This window comes from Bombus vancouverensis, chromosome 16 (genome assembly GCF_051014615.1).
Source record: "Bombus vancouverensis nearcticus chromosome 16, iyBomVanc1_principal, whole genome shotgun sequence".
Lineage (NCBI taxonomy): Eukaryota > Metazoa > Arthropoda > Insecta > Hymenoptera > Apidae > Bombus > Bombus vancouverensis.
Genome location: NC_134926.1, coordinates 200,001 through 220,000, shown reverse-complemented (window position 1 = coordinate 220,000; position 20,000 = coordinate 200,001). Strand labels below are relative to the sequence as shown.

Here is a 20,000-nt window from a genome sequence, read left to right as displayed (position 1 = left end):
ATCATTTCCGTTTTCTCCGCCGACAGCGTGAGTTTCTTCCTGTCGCACCAGGTAGCAACGCGTGTGACTATATCTTGTCCCTTCTCTTGCAGTTCGGTTCTCGCCTTTCCTGCGACCAGGATCACTATGTCGTCCGCGTACGCGATCGGTTCGCACTCTGTCGCGCTTGTCGTGAGTTCGGCTAGCAGGTCGTCGAATATTAGGTTCCAGAAGCTTGGACCCAGTACCGACCCCTGCGGGCAACCCTTCGTAACGGGCTTGCTGACCATATCATTTTTCCCCGCGATTCGCACGGCTCTATCCGAAAAGTAGCTTCTCGTCAGTCGATATAGATTGGCGGGGCAGTCTCTTCTCTTCAACTCGTGCATCACGTTGGGCCACCACACGTTATCGAATGCTCCTGATATGTCGAGCGCGATTGCGAGTACGTACTTTTCCTCACTCATTCGCTCGACTATCTCGCGGAATTTCGTGATCGCATCCACTGTGGATCTACCGGGGCGAAAGCCGTACTGCCTGTCCGACGTTAGGGCGTGGTCGTGGAATATAGTTGTCATCCTGGCAGCCATCAGCCTTTCCAGTAACTTGCCCACCATCGATAGTAGGCAAATCGGCCTGTAAGACTTCGGGCTACTCTTATCCCGTTCTGGTCCCTTCGGGATAGTGATGACGTTCCCCAATTTCCAAACCTTCGGGAAGACTCCCCAGGTGAGGCAGCTATTCATGAGCCTGAGGAGTTCCTGATGGATTCCACCCCAGGCGCGTTGGATTACTTCGGCCTCGACTAGGTCAGGTCCAGGACATTTCCCCTTCGTTAGTCGTTTTACGGCGCCACTGAGTTCCTCGTAGCGGAACTCTGGGGTGTCCTCGACGTTCGGGGGGGTTGTACTGTCGCGTCTGATCGCTGTCTGCTCCGGCGTGTCCGTTTCTTCCTCGTCGTCGGGTAGTAGGGCGGACAGCATCGCCGCCGCGGTGGTTCGCCAGTTGGAGGTTTCCCCTTGTGGCGTCCGCAGAGTCGACACTGTTTCTTCCCTCCTTAGCTTGCCCGTGGCCGTTCGGTAGGCAATACCCCAGGGTTCTGCGTTGCCCTCCTTGGTTATAAATTCTCTCCAGCTGCGTATCTTGGTCCTGGTGATTGCTTTTACGTACTCCTTTCTGATTTCTCTATACCGCAGCTTCTCCTGCTCCCTCGTTGCGGGGTCCCTGGTCCCCTGATATTTCCTCCTTGCCCGGTAGACTTCCCTCTTTGCTCGTGTGAGCTCAGGCGTCCACCATGGCACCGATCTGTGATACCATTTTTTCCTCGGAATGGCGGCATCGCAGGCTCTTCTGAGGACTTCCTGCATCTGCTCGGCCATTCGTTCAACCTCGTTCGGCTGCCGGGGGTTTGTCTCTCGGAGTGTCGCCTTTTCCTCTATGATCACTCTTTGAAAGACCTCCCAGTTGGCGTGCCGAGTGTTGTATCTTCTTTCCTGAAGCTGCGGCGGAGTACTCCCCTCGTTAAAATCGAGACGCGTCTCCAGTATTCTGTGATCGCTGGAGGTTCCGTCCTCGTGTACTCTCCATTCCTTCACGAGCGGTATTGCTTCCGGAGTCGCCATAGTCAGGTCTATGTTCGATCGCCCTCTCGTTGTTTCAAATGTGTGTGCCTGTCCTGGTTTGTTGAGGATGTGGAGGTTGTATTGTGCGATGACAGCCTCCAGGGCCTCACCTCTGTCGTCGGTGTCCTTGCTGCACCACAGCGGAGATTTGGCGTTGGAGTCCAGGCCAATAATGGCTTTCTTCCCTCTGAGCCTATTCAGTACTTTGTCTAATTGCTCGAGGCCGACTTCGATATTTTCGGTCGGCGGAAAGTACTGGCTGACGAAGTATACCTCCGTCTCTCCATCGGTTACTTGTACACAAGCGCAGTGCGTTGTACATAGTCCGGCAATTTCGAGCGGCGTTAGCTCCTTCGACTTAACTCCTACTGCTGCCATTGGTGGGTCACCCTTCGAACCCCGACAGGCGATCGAGATTCCTGTTCCGAGTCCGGGTATTTTTCCGTCGATGCTGTATGGCTCTTGCATTAGCAAGATTTCGTCGCCATCAGCTACCATCTGTGTCCTGATTTCGTGGGGGACAGTTTTGGAACGCTGCATGTTATGCTGCAGGATCCTTATACCCCTTCTACCCCCGTGTCCTCTTCCATTTTTGCTCGGGGCTTTACTCATACGTAGTTCGGGAGATAATTATTTCTAACGCCTTCTTATACATAGGGCAGTCTGCGTTAGAGGCCGCATGATCGCCTTTTTTCCCTGCCTTCTTGCAGTTGACGCAGCCGGCGTTCTTGTTTTTATTCGTGCACTCTTTAGTGCTATGTCCGCTTTCCGCGCAATGTGCGCAGATCTCATAGCCCAAGCGGCAGTGTTTTGCCACGTGCCCATAGCCTTGGCACTTGTAACAGCGGCTGACGGCTATGTAATCCCGAACCCGGCAAGCATTCCACGAGATGAATATCTTGCCAGTTAGTAGTTTATCTCTTACCTGGGGGGGCACTTCCAGTACCCAGTTAGTTTCCTCGGAGTCCTTGCGGCCTGTTCTGAAGCAGAATTTGATGGCTCCGACGTCTTCATCTGTTAGCCTTTCTTGGTTCTGCTTCTTGATGCAGCCCATTATTTCCTTCTCCGGCATTTCCCGTGGGACATCATATAATATTACCCGGGGCAGCCTCCTCTGCGGCGTGCTGGTTTTTAGGCCGGCTTCCTTTAGCTTGGCGTTCTCCGTGAACGCTTTTAGGCCTTCGGGGTTCGCCGTTTCCACGACTAATCCATTCCCGCTGATTTTCTTCACTGCGGTGATCTGGATTCCTCTCTTACGTGGGTTCACCAGCGTGAAGACTGCTTCCCGTGCTTCCTCACTCGTTTTTATCTCGGAGTCTGACGACTCCGGCCGGATTATCACCGCGTTTGTAGGTGGTTTGACCGCGATTTGCCCCACCATACTATTCTTCATTTTGACTTTTTCGGCGTAGGAGGACTGCTTAGGCTCCATCCTTGATTTGACTGCCGTTTCGAGCCGCTTGCTCGTTTGTAGCGTCTTGTTGACGGCACTCAGTATCGCCGTTTCTTTCTTCTCCGCGCCGGTGCTCTGGTCCAACTTCCCGGTGAGGTAGCTGTTGTGGAGTAAGAGTTCTTCCACTATCCCTCGCATGTCCCGGAAATACCGCATGATGGCTGCGGTTTGCTCCTTGTTAACCTTCTTACTTGGGTCCAGACAGAAGGCTAATACGCCCTTCTCTATTTCCCCTGCCTGTGCTCTTAAATCGGGCACAGTGCGGGGTTCGTCTGCTGCTACAGGCGATTGCTGCTGCTTCGCCTCTTCCCCTTTTTCTTTCTCCTCTGTTCTCCTCTTTCTCTCCTGAACCGGGCTTTTCCCCTCCACCTTTTGCGTTTTCAGTGGTTGGAGAACCACTCTTGCTTTTGTAGCGGTTGGGGATTGACCCTTCGTAGCCATTCTGATATTTGTAGGTCCCCGCGGCGTATTGTTTTGCGCGCTGAGACACTAGGTCCGACGGCGTAACGGCGGCACTGGTCACGCACTTGTATTTGTATTTGCCCTGCGCTATTCTTTCTCGCGCGCGGGCACTAAGTCCGACGGCGTATTCCTTTTATCTTACTCGCTCGAGCCTGAGTCCCAGCGGCGTATTGTTTTACGCGCCGAGACACTAAGTCCCAGCGGCGTATTGTTTTACGCGCCGAGACACTAAGTCCCAGCGGCGTATTGTTTACGCGCACAGACACTAAGTCCCAGCGGCGTATTGTTTTACGCGCACAGATACTAAGTCCGACGGCGTAACGGCGGCACTAGTCGAGCACTTGTGCTTGCACTGCACCACTATTATTATCTATACGCGCGGGCACTAAGTCCGACAGCGTATTGCTTTTTGCTTTTTTTTTCTCGCTCGAGACAGAGTCCCAGCGGCGTATTGTTTTACGCGCCGAGACACTAAGTCCCAGCGGCGTATTGTTTTACGCGCACAGACACTAAGTCCCAGCGGCGTATTGTTTTACGCGCACAGATACTAAGTCCGATGGCGTAACGGCGGCACTGGTCGAGCACTTGTGCTTGCACTGCACCACTATTATTATCTATACGCGCGGGCACTAAGTCCGACGGCGTATTGCCTTTTTTTCGCTCGAGACAGAGTCCCAGCGGCGTATTGTTTTACGCGCCGAGACACTAAGTCCCAGCGGCGTATTGTTTAACGCGCACAGACACTAAGTCCCAGCGGCGTATTGTTTTACGCGCACAGACACTAAGTCCGACGGCGTAACGGCGGCACTGGTCAAGCACTTTTGCTTGCACTGCACCACTATTATTATCTATACGCGCGGGCACTAAGTCCGACGGCGTATTGCTTTTTTTTCGCTCGAGACAGAGTCCCAGCGGCGTATTGTTTTACGCGCCGATACACTAAGTCCCAGCGGCGTATTGTTTTACGCGCACAGACACTAAGTTCCAGCGGCGTATTGTTTTACGCGCACAGACACTAAGTCCGACGGCGTAACGGCGGCACTGGTCAAGCACTTTTGCTTGCACTGTACTATTATTATCTATACGCGCGGGCACTAAGTCCGACGGCGTATTGCTTTTTTTCTCGCTCGAGACAGAGTCCCAGCGGCGTATTGTTTTACGCGCACAGACACTAAGTCCGAAGGCGTAATGGCGGCACTAGTCAAGCACTTGCACTAGCACTTCTCTGTGTTTCAAACTGGATACTTTTGCTGTGTCCTGTTGTGTCACTTTACGAACGTGGCACTTAGACCGCAGCGTGTTGCTTTGCGGACGCGGATACACTAAGTACCGCTGCGAGCGGCTTCACGAACACTTGCACTGAGTCCCTCGGCGTATCGCTTTACGAACGCGGACGCTAGTCCCGCGGCGTATTGCTTTACGAACGTTGGCGCGCAGTTACCAAGTAGCCCGTGCGGCGGCGCTGCAGTCGCGCGTCTCAAGATGTCTTCCACTCTGCCCTAACCTCAGCCACGTTTTTCTCTGTCCACTCACGCTTCTATAGAAGCGATCTCCACTGTACTTTATTATTACTTTAATTCCCAAGCACTTTCTCTCCACTTTTGCGTTATTTTCTCGCCCGATTTCTTTGCTTTTCCGCAAGAACTCGAACATTAAGTACGGAGCGACGTGAACGCGTGTTCTCAGTATGCCGCCATCTTGTGGACTCCGTAGATAGGGACAATTAGTTTGAGCGTATAAGGGCTCGGCTTGGGGCCGACCGCGCCATTCCTGGAGTGTAAGACTCATACTGGCTTCGCTCTTTGGATGTTCGGTATTTATTATCCACTTCCTGACGGCCACTGCCCGGGGAACGGCGCGCGGGTGGTCGGCGCGCGACTTGGAAAAACCCTGCCCTCTCCTTTCGGGTCTTTGGACAAGTTGAACCTACCCTTTCGGGCGGCAGCTCGCTTAGCCGGCGCGGCGAGATGCGCGCACCGCGCCGCGCCGTTACCAGCGGGGGCCACGAGGAGGCGGAGCTGCCAGCGTGTTGCTCGGTCCCAGCAGGTTGGCTTTCCAGCCGATTATTCCCTGCACCGTCACAGTACTCATTTGCATGAGTACCGCCTGCACCGACGGTCGCAGGGGGTCTTTCCTAGATCTTCCTTGCCTTGTCCTTTTTCCGTGTTCTTTTGTTTTGTGCTGTTTCTTGCTCTTTTATATTTTATATTTTATATTTATATTTCGTTCCCTGTTTAGAGTCCGATGCCGTTGGTCTCTGCGCGTCTCAGCGTCGCGGGTTCTTCTTCTTCCTCCTCTTCTTCTTCTTTCCCCTTGCGCTGTTCAGTCGGTCTCCGTGCCAGCCTTGTACTCCGTCTTGGAGGCCCGTCTGTCGGTTCAGTCAGCTGTGTTGCTCCTGTCCCCGAGTATCGCCCATGTGGCGAGGGTCCCTCTGTTTCCCACAGAATTCTCCTTCTCTTCTCCTCCTTTGCCCGCAGGACGCTCCTTGTGAACTGGAGGAAGTGGGGGTATACGTCCTTCGTTATAAACTCCCACTTTTCTTCTGGCCAGTCTAACTTTAGTTCGCGTATCGCGTTCCGCAGTGTTTGACGGTCTTCTTCGAAGAGAGGACATTCCTCGAGGATATGGTGGGGGGTTTCCTCACTGCCGCAGTCGCACGTGTCCACTTCGCTCAAGCCGAACGTCTTGAGTTTGCTGTTAAAGTCCCCATGACCGCTGATGAACTGTGTCATATAGTGGTCGGGTCTTACCCAGCGATTCTCAAGCCTGTCCTTAATGCTGTCGAAGTACGCATAAGTCGTCCTCCCCTTGCTCGTGGTCTGCCAGCGTTCCTGCCACTTCTCTATTGCTTGCCTGGCGATTTCCTTTTCGCTGCTCGCGTCGTCTTGGCCTTTCCCCCATCGGTATTTCCGTGCTCGGGCTTCGATGAGGAGGTCGATCGGGATAGCTCCGGCGATGACTTGGAGGGCCTCTGTTGACGTTGTCCTGTATGCCTTTGTCACTCGGAGGAGTGCCATCCTCTGCGATCTTATTAGTCTGCTCTTCGCCTTACCTTTCAGCAGGTCGCTCCAGCCGGCTGCGGCGTATGTGGTTATCGGTTCGTACAGCCCTTTGTACAGGGTACGCATGGCCGCGTGTCCGAGTCCCCACTTCGCCTTGGCCACTCTCGCGAGGCTGTTGAATAGTTTCTGGCACTTTTTTGTCGTCTCGTGTACATGCCTGTTTATTTTCAGGCCGCTTTCTAGGTACACTCCCAGGTATTTTATAGCCTGTTTCATTTTTATGCTTCTGCCATCGATCTTGATGATCGGTGGTCTCTCCGCATCCAGCTTGCCCTTGACGAGCATCATTTCCGTTTTCTCCGCCGACAGCGTGAGTTTCTTCCTGTCGCACCAGGTAGCAACGCGTGTGACTATATCTTGTCCCTTCTCTTGCAGTTCGGTTCTCGCCTTTCCTGCGACCAGGATCACTATGTCGTCCGCGTACGCGATCGGTTCGCACTCTGTCGCGCTTGTCGTGAGTTCGGCTAGCAGGTCGTCGAATATTAGGTTCCAGAAGCTTGGACCCAGTACCGACCCCTGCGGGCAACCCTTCGTAACGGGCTTGCTGACCATATCATTTTTCCCCGCGATTCGCACGGCTCTATCCGAAAAGTAGCTTCTCGTCAGTCGATATAGATTGGCGGGGCAGTCTCTTCTCTTCAACTCGTGCATCACGTTGGGCCACCACACGTTATCGAATGCTCCTGATATGTCGAGCGCGATTGCGAGTACGTACTTTTCCTCACTCATTCGCTCGACTATCTCGCGGAATTTCGTGATCGCATCCACTGTGGATCTACCGGGGCGAAAGCCGTACTGCCTGTCCGACGTTAGGGCGTGGTCGTGGAATATAGTTGTCATCCTGGCAGCCATCAGCCTTTCCAGTAACTTGCCCACCATCGATAGTAGGCAAATCGGCCTGTAAGACTTCGGGCTACTCTTATCCCGTTCTGGTCCCTTCGGGATAGTGATGACGTTCCCCAATTTCCAAACCTTCGGGAAGACTCCCCAGGTGAGGCAGCTATTCATGAGCCTGAGGAGTTCCTGATGGATTCCACCCCAGGCGCGTTGGATTACTTCGGCCTCGACTAGGTCAGGTCCAGGACATTTCCCCTTCGTTAGTCGTTTTACGGCGCCACTGAGTTCCTCGTAGCGGAACTCTGGGGTGTCCTCGGCGTTCGGGGGGGTTGTACTGTCGCGTCTGATCGCTGTCTGCTCCGGCGTGTCCGTTTCTTCCTCGTCGTCGGGTAGTAGGGCGGACAGCATCGCCGCCGCGGTGGTTCGCCAGTTGGAGGTTTCCCCTTGTGGCGTCCGCAGAGTCGACACTGTTTCTTCCCTCCTTAGCTTGCCCGTGGCCGTTCGGTAGGCAATACCCCAGGGTTCTGCGTTGCCCTCCTTGGTTATAAATTCTCTCCAGCTGCGTATCTTGGTCCTGGTGATTGCTTTTACGTACTCCTTTCTGATTTCTCTATACCGCAGCTTCTCCTGCTCCCTCGTTGCGGGGTCCCTGGTCCCCTGATATTTCCTCCTTGCCCGGTAGACTTCCCTCTTTGCTCGTGTGAGCTCAGGCGTCCACCATGGCACCGATCTGTGATACCATTTTTTCCTCGGAATGGCGGCATCGCAGGCTCTTCTGAGGACTTCCTGCATCTGCTCGGCCATTCGTTCAACCTCGTTCGGCTGCCGGGGGTTTGTCTCTCGGAGTGTCGCCTTTTCCTCTATGATCACTCTTTGAAAGACCTCCCAGTTGGCGTGCCGAGTGTTGTATCTTCTTTCCTGAAGCTGCGGCGGAGTACTCCCCTCGTTAAAATCGAGACGCGTCTCCAGTATTCTGTGATCGCTGGAGGTTCCGTCCTCGTGTACTCTCCATTCCTTCACGAGCGGTATTGCTTCCGGAGTCGCCATAGTCAGGTCTATGTTCGATCGCCCTCTCGTTGTTTCAAATGTGTGTGCCTGTCCTGGTTTGTTGAGGATGTGGAGGTTGTATTGTGCGATGACAGCCTCCAGGGCCTCACCTCTGTCGTCGGTGTCCTTGCTGCACCACAGCGGAGATTTGGCGTTGGAGTCCAGGCCAATAATGGCTTTCTTCCCTCTGAGCCTATTCAGTACTTTGTCTAATTGCTCGAGGCCGACTTCGATATTTTCGGTCGGCGGAAAGTACTGGCTGACGAAGTATACCTCCGTCTCTCCATCGCTTACTTGTACACAAGCGCAGTGCGTTGTACATAGTCCGGCGATTTCGAGCGGCGTTAGCTCCTTCGACTTAACTCCTACTGCTGCCATTGGTGGGTCACCCTTCGAACCCCGACAGGCGATCGAGATTCCTGTTCCGAGTCCGGGTATTTTTCCGTCGATGCTGTATGGCTCTTGCATTAGCAAGATTTCGTCGCCATCAGCTACCATCTGTGTCCTGATTTCGTGGGGGACAGTTTTGGAACGCTGCATGTTATGCTGCAGGATCCTTATACCCCTTCTACCCCCGTGTCCTCTTCCATTTTTGCTCGGGGCTTTACTCATACGTAGTTCGGGAGATAATTATTTCTAACGCCTTCTTATACATAGGGCAGTCTGCGTTAGAGGCCGCATGATCGCCTTTTTTCCCTGCCTTCTTGCAGTTGACGCAGCCGGCGTTCTTGTTTTTATTCGTGCACTCTTTAGTGCTATGTCCGCTTTCCGCGCAATGTGCGCAGATCTCATAGCCCAAGCGGCAGTGTTTTGCCACGTGCCCATAGCCTTGGCACTTGTAACAGCGGCTGACGGCTATGTAATCCCGAACCCGGCAAGCATTCCACGAGATGAATATCTTGCCAGTTAGTAGTTTATCTCTTACCTGGGGGGGCACTTCCAGTACCCAGTTAGTTTCCTCGGAGTCCTTGCGGCCTGTTCTGAAGCAGAATTTGATGGCTCCGACGTCTTCATCTGTTAGCCTTTCTTGGTTCTGCTTCTTGATGCAGCCCATTATTTCCTTCTCCGGCATTTCCCGTGGGACATCATATAATATTACCCGGGGCAGCCTCCTCTGCGGCGTGCTGGTTTTTAGGCCGGCTTCCTTTAGCTTGGCGTTCTCCGTGAACGCTTTTAGGCCTTCGGGGTTCGCCGTTTCCACGACTAATCCATTCCCGCTGATTTTCTTCACTGCGGTGATCTGGATTCCTCTCTTACGTGGGTTCACCAGCGTGAAGACTGCTTCCCGTGCTTCCTCACTCGTTTTTATCTCGGAGTCTGACGACTCCGGCCGGATTATCACCGCGTTTGTAGGTGGTTTGACCGCGATTTGCCCCACCATACTATTCTTCATTTTGACTTTTTCGGCGTAGGAGGACTGCTTAGGCTCCATCCTTGATTTGACTGCCGTTTCGAGCCGCTTGCTCGTTTGTAGCGTCTTGTTGACGGCACTCAGTATCGCCGTTTCTTTCTTCTCCGCGCCGGTGCTCTGGTCCAACTTCCCGGTGAGGTAGCTGTTGTGGAGTAGGAGTTCTTCCACTATCCCTCGCATGTCCCGGAAATACCGCATGATGGCTGCGGTTTGCTCCTTGTTAACCTTCTTACTTGGGTCCAGACAGAAGGCTAATACGCCCTTCTCTATTTCCCCTGCCTGTGCTCTTAAATCGGGCACAGTGCGGGGTTCGTCTGCTGCTACAGGCGATTGCTGCTGCTTCGCCTCTTCCCCTTTTTCTTTCTCCTCTGTTCTCCTCTTTCTCTCCTGAACCGGGCTTTTCCCCTCCACCTTTTGCGTTTTCAGTGGTTGGAGAACCACTCTTGCTTTTGTAGCGGTTGGGGATTGACCCTTCGTAGCCATTCTGATATTTGTAGGTCCCCGCGGCGTATTGTTTTGCGCGCTGAGACACTAGGTCCGACGGCGTAACGGCGGCACTGGTCACGCACTTGTATTTGTATTTGCCCTGCGCTATTCTTTCTCGCGCGCGGGCACTAAGTCCGACGGCGTATTCCTTTTATCTTACTCGCTCGAGCCTGAGTCCCAGCGGCGTATTGTTTTACGCGCCGAGACACTAAGTCCCAGCGGCGTATTGTTTTACGCGCCGAGACACTAAGTCCCAGCGGCGTATTGTTTACGCGCACAGACACTAAGTCCCAGCGGCGTATTGTTTTACGCGCACAGATACTAAGTCCGACGGCGTAACGGCGGCACTAGTCGAGCACTTGTGCTTGCACTGCACCACTATTATTATCTATACGCGCGGGCACTAAGTCCGACAGCGTATTGCTTTTTGCTTTTTTTTTTTTTCTCGCTCGAGACAGAGTCCCAGCGGCGTATTGTTTTACGCGCCGAGACACTAAGTCCCAGCGGCGTATTGTTTTACGCGCACAGACACTAAGTCCCAGCGGCGTATTGTTTTACGCGCACAGATACTAAGTCCGATGGCGTAACGGCGGCACTGGTCGAGCACTTGTGCTTGCACTGCACCACTATTATTATCTATACGCGCGGGCACTAAGTCCGACGGCGTATTGCCTTTTTTTTCGCTCGAGACAGAGTCCCAGCGGCGTATTGTTTTACGCGCCGAGACACTAAGTCCCAGCGGCGTATTGTTTAACGCGCACAGACACTAAGTCCCAGCGGCGTATTGTTTTACGCGCACAGACACTAAGTCCGACGGCGTAACGGCGGCACTGGTCAAGCACTTTTGCTTGCACTGCACCACTATTATTATCTATACGCGCGGGCACTAAGTCCGACGGCGTATTGCTTTTTTTCGCTCGAGACAGAGTCCCAGCGGCGTATTGTTTTACGCGCCGAGACACTAAGTCCCAGCGGCGTATTGTTTTACGCGCACAGACACTAAGTTCCAGCGGCGTATTGTTTTACGCGCACAGACACTAAGTCCGACGGCGTAACGGCGGCACTGGTCAAGCACTTTTGCTTGCACTGTACTATTATTATCTATACGCGCGGGCACTAAGTCCGACGGCGTATTGCTTTTTTTTCTCGCTCGAGACAGAGTCCCAGCGGCGTATTGTTTTGCGCGCACAGACACTAAGTCCGAAGGCGTAATGGCGGCACTAGTCAAGCACTTGCACTAGCACTTCTCTGTGTTTCAAACTGGATACTTTTGCTGTGTCCTGATGTGTCACTTTACGAACGTGGCACTTAGACCGCAGCGTGTTGCTTTGCGGACGCGGATACACTAAGTACCGCTGCGAGCGGCTTCACGAACACTTGCACTGAGTCCCTCGGCGTATCGCTTTACGAACGCGGACGCTAGTCCCGCGGCGTATTGCTTTACGAACGTTGGCGCGCAGTTACCAAGTAGCCCGTGCGGCGGCGCTGCAGTCGCGCGTCTCAAGATGTCTTCCACTCTGCCCTAACCTCAGCCACGTTTTTCTCTGTCCACTCACGCTTCTATAGAAGCGATCTCCACTGTACTTTATTATTACTTTAATTCCTAAGCACTTTCTCTCCACTTTTGCGTTATTTTCTCGCCCGATTTCTTTGCTTTTCCGCAAGAACTCGAACATTAAGTACGGAGCGACGTGAACGCGTGTTCTCAGTATGCCGCCATCTTGTGGACTCCGTAGATAGGGACAATTAGTTTGAGCGTATAAGGGCTCGGCTTGGGGCCGACCGCGCCATTCCTGGAGTGTAAGACTCATACTGGCTTCGCTCTTTGGATGTTCGGTATTTATTATCCACTTCCCGACGGCCACTGCCCGGGGAACGGCGCGCGGGTGGTCGGCGCGCGACTTGGAAAAACCCTGCCCTCTCCTTTCGGGTCTTTGGACAAGTTGAACCTACCCTTTCGGGCGGCAGCTCGCTTAGCCGGCGCGGCGAGATGCGCGCACCGCGCCGCGCCGTTACCAGCGGGGGCCACGAGGAGGCGGAGCTGCCAGCGTGTTGCTCGGTCCCAGCAGGTTGGCTTTCCAGCCGATTATTCCCTGCACCGTCACAGTACTCATTTGCATGAGTACCGCCTGCACCGACGGTCGCAGGGGGTCTTTCCTAGATCTTCCTTGCCTTGTCCTTTTTCCGTGTTCTTTTGTTTTGTGCTGTTTCTTGCTCTTTTATATTTTATATTTATATTTCGTTCCCTGTTTAGAGTCCGATGCCGTTGGTCTCTGCGCGTCTCAGCGTCGCGGGTTCTTCTTCTTCCTCCTCTTCTTCTTCTTTCCCCCTGCGCTGTTCAGTCGGTCTCCGTGCCAGCCTTGTACTCCGTCTTGGAGGCCCGTCTGTCGGTTCAGTCAGCTGTGTTGCTCCTGTCCCCGAGTATCGCCCATGTGGCGAGGGTCCCTCTGTTTCCCACAGAATTCTCCTTCTCTTCTCCTCCTTTGCCCGCAGGACGCTCCTTGTGAACTGGAGGAAGTGGGGGTATACGTCCTTCGTTATAAACTCCCACTTTTCTTCTGGCCAGTCTAACTTTAGTTCGCGTATCGCGTTCCGCAGTGTTTGACGGTCTTCTTCGAAGAGAGGACATTCCTCGAGGATATGGTGGGGGGTTTCCTCACTGCCGCAGTCGCACGTGTCCACTTCGCTCAAGCCGAACGTCTTGAGTTTGCTGTTAAAGTCCCCATGACCGCTGATGAACTGTGTCATATAGTGGTCGGGTCTTACCCAGCGATTCTCAAGCCTGTCCTTAATGCTGTCGAAGTACGCATAAGTCGTCCTCCCCTTGCTCGTGGTCTGCCAGCGTTCCTGCCACTTCTCTATTGCTTGCCTGGCGATTTCCTTTTCGCTGCTCGCGTCGTCTTGGCCTTTCCCCCATCGGTATTTCCGTGCTCGGGCTTCGATGAGGAGGTCGATCGGGATAGCTCCGGCGATGACTTGGAGGGCCTCTGTTGACGTTGTCCTGTATGCCTTTGTCACTCGGAGGAGTGCCATCCTCTGCGATCTTATTAGTCTGCTCTTCGCCTTACCTTTCAGCAGGTCGCTCCAGCCGGCTGCGGCGTATGTGGTTATCGGTTCGTACAGCCCTTTGTACAGGGTACGCATGGCCGCGTGTCCGAGTCCCCACTTCGCCTTGGCCACTCTCGCGAGGCTGTTGAATAGTTTCTGGCACTTTTTTGTCGTCTCGTGTACATGCCTGTTTATTTTCAGGCCGCTTTCTAGGTACACTCCCAGGTATTTTATAGCCTGTTTCATTTTTATGCTTCTGCCGTCGATCTTGATGATCGGTGGTCTCTCCGCATCCAGCTTGCCCTTGACGAGCATCATTTCCGTTTTCTCCGCCGACAGCGTGAGTTTCTTCCTGTCGCACCAGGTAGCAACGCGTGTGACTATATCTTGTCCCTTCTCTTGCAGTTCGGTTCTCGCCTTTCCTGCGACCAGGATCACTATGTCGTCCGCGTACGCGATCGGTTCGCACTCTGTCGCGCTTGTCGTGAGTTCGGCTAGCAGGTCGTCGAATATTAGGTTCCAGAAGCTTGGACCCAGTACCGACCCCTGCGGGCAACCCTTCGTAACGGGCTTGCTGACCATATCATTTTTCCCCGCGATTCGCACGGCTCTATCCGAAAAGTAGCTTCTCGTCAGTCGATATAGATTGGCGGGGCAGTCTCTTCTCTTCAACTCGTGCATCACGTTGGGCCACCACACGTTATCGAATGCTCCTGATATGTCGAGCGCGATTGCGAGTACGTACTTTTCCTCACTCATTCGCTCGACTATCTCGCGGAATTTCGTGATCGCATCCACTGTGGATCTACCGGGGCGAAAGCCGTACTGCCTGTCCGACGTTAGGGCGTGGTCGTGGAATATAGTTGTCATCCTGGCAGCCATCAGCCTTTCCAGTAACTTGCCCACCATCGATAGTAGGCAAATCGGCCTGTAAGACTTCGGGCTACTCTTATCCCGTTCTGGTCCCTTCGGGATAGTGATGACGTTCCCCAATTTCCAAACCTTCGGGAAGACTCCCCAGGTGAGGCAGCTATTCATGAGCCTGAGGAGTTCCTGATGGATTCCACCCCAGGCGCGTTGGATTACTTCGGCCTCGACTAGGTCAGGTCCAGGACATTTCCCCTTCGTTAGTCGTTTTACGGCGCCACTGAGTTCCTCGTAGCGGAACTCTGGGGTGTCCTCGACGTTCGGGGGGGTTGTACTGTCGCGTCTGATCGCTGTCTGCTCCGGCGTGTCCGTTTCTTCCTCGTCGTCGGGTAGTAGGGCGGACAGCATCGCCGCCGCGGTGGTTCGCCAGTTGGAGGTTTCCCCTTGTGGCGTCCGCAGAGTCGACACTGTTTCTTCCCTCCTTAGCTTGCCCGTGGCCGTTCGGTAGGCAATACCCCAGGGTTCTGCGTTGCCCTCCTTGGTTATAAATTCTCTCCAGCTGCGTATCTTGGTCCTGGTGATTGCTTTTACGTACTCCTTTCTGATTTCTCTATACCGCAGCTTCTCCTGCTCCCTCGTTGCGGGGTCCCTGGTCCCCTGATATTTCCTCCTTGCCCGGTAGACTTCCCTCTTTGCTCGTGTGAGCTCAGGCGTCCACCATGGCACCGATCTGTGATACCATTTTTTCCTCGGAATGGCGGCATCGCAGGCTCTTCTGAGGACTTCCTGCATCTGCTCGGCCATTCGTTCAACCTCGTTCGGCTGCCGGGGGTTTGTCTCTCGGAGTGTCGCCTTTTCCTCTATGATCACTCTTTGAAAGACCTCCCAGTTGGCGTGCCGAGTGTTGTATCTTCTTTCCTGAAGCTGCGGCGGAGTACTCCCCTCGTTAAAATCGAGACGCGTCTCCAGTATTCTGTGATCGCTGGAGGTTCCGTCCTCGTGTACTCTCCATTCCTTCACGAGCGGTATTGCTTCCGGAGTCGCCATAGTCAGGTCTATGTTCGATCGCCCTCTCGTTGTTTCAAATGTGTGTGCCTGTCCTGGTTTGTTGAGGATGTGGAGGTTGTATTGTGCGATGACAGCCTCCAGGGCCTCACCTCTGTCGTCGGTGTCCTTGCTGCACCACAGCGGAGATTTGGCGTTGGAGTCCAGGCCAATAATGGCTTTCTTCCCTCTGAGCCTATTCAGTACTTTGTCTAATTGCTCGAGGCCGACTTCGATATTTTCGGTCGGCGGAAAGTACTGGCTGACGAAGTATACCTCCGTCTCTCCATCGCTTACTTGTACACAAGCGCAGTGCGTTGTACATAGTCCGGCAATTTCGAGCGGCGTTAGCTCCTTCGACTTAACTCCTACTGCTGCCATTGGTGGGTCACCCTTCGAACCCCGACAGGCGATCGAGATTCCTGTTCCGAGTCCGGGTATTTTTCCGTCGATGCTGTATGGCTCTTGCATTAGCAAGATTTCGTCGCCATCAGCTACCATCTGTGTCCTGATTTCGTGGGGGACAGTTTTGGAACGCTGCATGTTATGCTGCAGGATCCTTATACCCCTTCTACCCCCGTGTCCTCTTCCATTTTTGCTCGGGGCTTTACTCATACGTAGTTCGGGAGATAATTATTTCTAACGCCTTCTTATACATAGGGCAGTCTGCGTTAGAGGCCGCATGATCGCCTTTTTTCCCTGCCTTCTTGCAGTTGACGCAGCCGGCGTTCTTGTTTTTATTCGTGCACTCTTTAGTGCTATGTCCGCTTTCCGCGCAATGTGCGCAGATCTCATAGCCCAAGCGGCAGTGTTTTGCCACGTGCCCATAGCCTTGGCACTTGTAACAGCGGCTGACGGCTATGTAATCCCGAACCCGGCAAGCATTCCACGAGATGAATATCTTGCCAGTTAGTAGTTTATCTCTTACCTGGGGGGGCACTTCCAGTACCCAGTTAGTTTCCTCGGAGTCCTTGCGGCCTGTTCTGAAGCAGAATTTGATGGCTCCGACGTCTTCATCTGTTAGCCTTTCTTGGTTCTGCTTCTTGATGCAGCCCATTATTTCCTTCTCCGGCATTTCCCGTGGGACATCATATAATATTACCCGGGGCAGCCTCCTCTGCGGCGTGCTGGTTTTTAGGCCGGCTTCCTTTAGCTTGGCGTTCTCCGTGAACGCTTTTAGGCCTTCGGGGTTCGCCGTTTCCACGACTAATCCATTCCCGCTGATTTTCTTCACTGCGGTGATCTGGATTCCTCTCTTACGTGGGTTCACCAGCGTGAAGACTGCTTCCCGTGCTTCTTCACTCGTTTTTATCTCGGAGTCTGACGACTCCGGCCGGATTATCACCGCGTTTGTAGGTGGTTTGACCGCGATTTGCCCCACCATACTATTCTTCATTTTGACTTTTTCGGCGTAGGAGGACTGCTTAGGCTCCATCCTTGATTTGACTGCCGTTTCGAGCCGCTTGCTCGTTTGTAGCGTCTTGTTGACGGCACTCAGTATCGCCGTTTCTTTCTTCTCCGCGCCGGTGCTCTGGTCCAACTTCCCGGTGAGGTAGCTGTTGTGGAGTAAGAGTTCTTCCACTATCCCTCGCATGTCCCGGAAATACCGCATGATGGCTGCGGTTTGCTCCTTGTTAACCTTCTTACTTGGGTCCAGACAGAAGGCTAATACGCCCTTCTCTATTTCCCCTGCCTGTGCTCTTAAATCGGGCACAGTGCGGGGTTCGTCTGCTGCTACAGGCGATTGCTGCTGCTTCGCCTCTTCCCCTTTTTCTTTCTCCTCTGTTCTCCTCTTTCTCTCCTGAACCGGGCTTTTCCCCTCCACCTTTTGCGTTTTCAGTGGTTGGAGAACCACTCTTGCTTTTGTAGCGGTTGGGGATTGACCCTTCGTAGCCATTCTGATATTTGTAGGTCCCCGCGGCGTATTGTTTTGCGCGCTGAGACACTAGGTCCGACGGCGTAACGGCGGCACTGGTCACGCACTTGTATTTGTATTTGCCCTGCGCTATTCTTTCTCGCGCGCGGGCACTAAGTCCGACGGCGTATTCCTTTTATCTTACTCGCTCGAGCCTGAGTCCCAGCGGCGTATTGTTTTACGCGCCGAGACACTAAGTCCCAGCGGCGTATTGTTTTACGCGCCGAGACACTAAGTCCCAGCGGCGTATTGTTTACGCGCACAGACACTAAGTCCCAGCGGCGTATTGTTTTACGCGCACAGATACTAAGTCCGACGGCGTAACGGCGGCACTAGTCGAGCACTTGTGCTTGCACTGCACCACTATTATTATCTATACGCGCGGGCACTAAGTCCGACAGCGTATTGCTTTTTGCTTTTTTTTTCTCGCTCGAGACAGAGTCCCAGCGGCGTATTGTTTTACGCGCCGAGACACTAAGTCCCAGCGGCGTATTGTTTTACGCGCACAGACACTAAGTCCCAGCGGCGTATTGTTTTACGCGCACAGATACTAAGTCCGATGGCGTAACGGCGGCACTGGTCGAGCACTTGTGCTTGCACTGCACCACTATTATTATCTATACGCGCGGGCACTAAGTCCGACGGCGTATTGCCTTTTTTTTTTTTTTCGCTCGAGACTGAGTCCCAGCGGCGTATTGTTTTACGCGCCGAGACACTAAGTCCCAGCGGCGTATTGTTTAACGCGCACAGACACTAAGTCCCAGCGGCGTATTGTTTTACGCGCACAGACACTAAGTCCGACGGCGTAACGGCGGCACTGGTCAAGCACTTTTGCTTGCACTGCACCACTATTATTATCTATACGCGCGGGCACTAAGTCCGACGGCGTATTGCTTTTTTTTTCGCTCGAGACAGAGTCCCAGCGGCGTATTGTTTTACGCGCCGAGACACTAAGTCCCAGCGGCGTATTGTTTTACGCGCACAGACACTAAGTTCCAGCGGCGTATTGTTTTACGCGCACAGACACTAAGTCCGACGGCGTAACGGCGGCACTGGTCAAGCACTTTTGCTTGCACTGTACTATTATTATCTATACGCGCGGGCACTAAGTCCGACGGCGTATTGCTTTTTTTTTTTTTCTCGCTCGAGACAGAGTCCCAGCGGCGTATTGTTTTGCGCGCACAGACACTAAGTCCGAAGGCGTAATGGCGGCACTAGTCAAGCACTTGCACTAGCACTTCTCTGTGTTTCAAACTGGATACTTTTGCTGTGTCCTGATGTGTCACTTTACGAACGTGGCACTTAGACCGCAGCGTGTTGCTTTGCGGACGCGGATACACTAAGTACCGCTGCGAGCGGCTTCACGAACACTTGCACTGAGTCCCTCGGCGTATCGCTTTACGAACGCGGACGCTAGTCCCGCGGCGTATTGCTTTACGAACGTTGGCGCGCAGTTACCAAGTAGCCCGTGCGGCGGCGCTGCAGTCGCGCGTCTCAAGATGTCTTCCACTCTGCCCTAACCTCAGCCACGTTTTTCTCTGTCCACTCACGCTTCTATAGAAGCGATCTCCACTGTACTTTATTATTACTTTAATTCCCAAGCACTTTCTCTCCACTTTTGCGTTATTTTCTCGCCCGATTTCTTTGCTTTTCCGCAAGAACTCGAACATTAAGTACGGAGCGACGTGAACGCGTGTTCTCAGTATGCCGCCATCTTGTGGACTAGTAGATAGATAGGGACAGAGGGAATCTCGTTAATCCATTCATGCGCGTCACTAATTAGATGACGAGGCATTTGGCTACCTTAAGAGAGTCATAGTTACTCCCGCCGTTTACCCGCGCTTTTTTTGAATTTCTTCACGTTGACATTCAGAGCACTGGGCAGAAATCACATTGCGTCAACACCCTTGGGGGCCATCGCAATGCTTTGTTTTAATTAGACAGTCGGATTCCCCTAGTCCGTGCCAGTTCTGAGCTGAGCGTTGAATGGCGGCCGAAGAGAACGACCGCGACGGTATAACCGCCACGGAAGCCTCGCAGCAAGGAAGATCCGCGGGAGGCCAAGGCACGGGACCGAGCTCGGATCCGGGGTGCGCGACGATATCCACTCCCGAGAGAGATAGATACGCCGCGTCCCGTTCAGCTCGCCCAGGCCCGGCACGTCAGCCAAACCCGCTTCCCGACCAAGCCCGACACGCCCCGCTCCTCAGAGCCAATCCTTATTCCGAAGTTACGGATCCAATTTGCCGACTTCCCTTACCTACATTAATCTATCGACTAGAGGCTCTTTACCTTGGAGACCTGCTGCGGATATGGGTACGAACCGGCGCGACACCTCCACGTGGCCCTCTCCTGGATTTTCAAGGTCCGAGGGGAAGATCCGGACACCGCCGCAACTGCGGTGCTCTTCGCGTTCCAAACCCTATCTCCCTGCTAGAGGTTTCCAGGGAACTCGAACGCTTATACAGAAAAGAAAACTCTTCCCGGATCTCCCGACGGCGTCTCCAGGTCATTTTGGGTTACCCCGACGAACACTCTTACGAGGGCCCGAATGGTATGCGGTTCCGCTGCCGGGTTCCGGAATAGGAACCGGATTCCCTTTCGCCCAATGGGTGTGTATCTTTCGCTCATATATTATTATTATATATGTTTCGCTCAATTTGTTGTTGCGATTTTTGTGTATGATCTTAGGACACCTCATCTGCATAGGATTTCTCTTAGGGCTTAGGATCGACTGACTCGTGTGCAACGGCTGTTCACACGAAAC

At 53.5% G+C, this 20,000-nt stretch overlaps 1 pseudogene; it reads right to left on the bottom strand.

Moving 5' to 3' along the window:
- Window positions 1-18,922: 18,922 nt before the first annotated feature.
- The window catches only part of LOC143303815 (large subunit ribosomal RNA), a 2,952-nt pseudogene continuing 1,874 nt past the window's right edge, over window positions 18,923-20,000 (bottom strand).